Source organism: Dipodomys spectabilis, unplaced genomic scaffold (genome assembly GCF_019054845.1).
Source record: "Dipodomys spectabilis isolate Male_0828 unplaced genomic scaffold, ASM1905484v1 ptg000224l, whole genome shotgun sequence".
NCBI lineage: Eukaryota > Metazoa > Chordata > Mammalia > Rodentia > Heteromyidae > Dipodomys > Dipodomys spectabilis.
This window is the reverse complement of record NW_024870901.1, coordinates 2,745,519-2,747,808: the sequence shown is the minus strand read 5'-3', so window position 1 is coordinate 2,747,808 and position 2,290 is coordinate 2,745,519.

Here is a 2,290-nt window from a genome sequence, read left to right as displayed (position 1 = left end):
GCAGGTTTTCAATTTTTTCATTTACCATGTTTACCAGCAGTGTTTGTATAGCTTTTGGGGAGCTCTCCCCTGGATTATTCATTATCTGTTCTGTCCCTTGATTACATGAGTGGGAGTTTAGATACCCAGACTTGCCATTTTTCTTGTGTTTTTCTGCTTGTTCTGCCGATTTGTGATGAAAGTAACAACAGTTTTGTGCTAGAACACTATCTTAAGGCAAGCATCATCCAAAGTCTGTAGTTGCACAGTCAAAAGTCCGCAGATACAATCTAGTTCAACAGATATATTTATTCAATATCAAACAACTATGTACTAATGGGGTATGAACAACAAAGAATAATTTGGCATACCAGAAATTATAAGGTTTAGGGAGAGATGTGGCTAAAAATAGGAATAGAGGGATGTGGAAAGGTAAAAGGAGAGTTAAATTAACTAAGTCCTAATCTCAATAAGGAAAATAGTTTAGACAGAATGATAGTAGAAAGAGAAAAAAAGAAGAAAAAATAAGAAAAAGAAAAAAGAGACAAGAAAGAATAGAAAAACAAATATTAAAAATTACTAATTGAAACACTTAAAATTTATGCAAATTTAACAACGTAATATTCACAGAAGAACAAGGATAGGATGAGAGAAGGGGAGGGATAGAAAGGAGATGCGAAAAAGTAAAAAAAAATGCTGAAAATATTATATAGTTATAAAGAGGTGGTATTGCTATTAAGAAACTTAAGTCAAAGAGGTTTAGAATTGAATAATAAATTTCTGAATTGTGTACACAATGGAGGATAAGGTCTAATAATCAACTATTCGTATATCTGAGGATGAGCAGAACAGCAATTAAGTCACACAAAAATGAATGAAAGAGGAAAAAAAGTGAAAAGAATGAGAAAGAAAAAAAGGATCAAAAGTTCAGTAGAGCAAACACACACACACACACACACACACACACACACACACACACACGCACAAACATTCCCCCAAAATAAAAATTATAAGAGGAAGAAAAAAAGGTTAACAGCAAACAATTTTTTAAAATTAAAAATGAAAAAAAAATTTAAATTTTAAAAAGAACAAAAATGAGTTCTTTGATTTTTTGGAGGGGGTAGGAAGATCCTGTATCTCCCTTGTGTCTGTAACCAGTCTCTTGTTGGAGTCTCTGGTCTGCTTGTGGTGTTTGATTTTCCTGGAGGTTCATTGGTTTCTTAAGTCAGTTTGTTTGAGCAGGCAGAAAAATGTTCTGCTTTACCCAGAATTTTGTGATCCTCCTCCTAGGCTAGTTCAATGGGAGGGAGATCTGCTTTGAGTATCACAAAAGAGAGAGATGGCTGTTTCCTCTACTTTGGAGATGCTTTGATGAGGCTTGGTTCTGGGTAGAGTGGAGGCCTTTCAACAAGCAGTAGAGTTTCCCTGAGGGGCTAGCTTCTGAGACACTTGCAGAGCCTAGCCTGAAGACATTCTCAGCGTTTATGTTTACTGAATTTCAGTTGATTCTCAAGATTGCTGTAGGGAGGGGCAGCCTCTGGCTCTGTTTAGCCAGTGAAGAAATCAACACTTGAGGAGGGCAGAGCTTTCTCTGCCTGGGCTGGATGACTTTTCCCTGGGTGGAGCTGAGCCTGGCAGGTGAGGTCAGGTTCCTGTGACCTGCTAAATGACTCTTGTTTTCTTCCAAGGCCTGAGTTTGAGCTAGCTGCTCAGCTAGGCCTTTATAAGTATCAAAGATGGAGATCTCCAGTAGTGGGGAGGGGAGGGGTTGCCTTTCCTCCTCTGCTCCCTTAGAAGGAGTGAGGATGTCAGGCTTCTACTCACACCAGAGTCTTGGTTCCTGGGTCGTCTGTGGTCTTCGATCTGCAGGATGAAGATGTCTGTTCCTTGTCAGTTCTTGCTGGTGTTGTGTAGAATCTTCTAGCCTGCTGATCTGGGCCTTTGTCCCGGACTCTCTGTGTTTCAGGTTTGGTGGCTATGGCTGCCACAGCCACCGCCACAACCGCAGCTGAGCCTGCTGGCAAGTGCACGGACCAGTCCCCTTGCCTGGATTTTCCCTCTCTGGCCAAACTCTCTGTACTGTGATGGCACCCTTGGTATGATTCTCTTGCTTAGGACTGTTCACTGGAACACTTAAACTGCTTTCTATGAGAGAGCCTATGTACCCTCTGTAAGGTCCGCTCCTGGATGGCTAGCAGACTCCACCCTCCTCGCAGCAAAGTCTCCACCCATTACCTGCGTTACCTAGGCAACTGGGACACCTGGAAGAGGTCACATCTGCATCCGCTGAGGTCACATCTGAATTTGATGT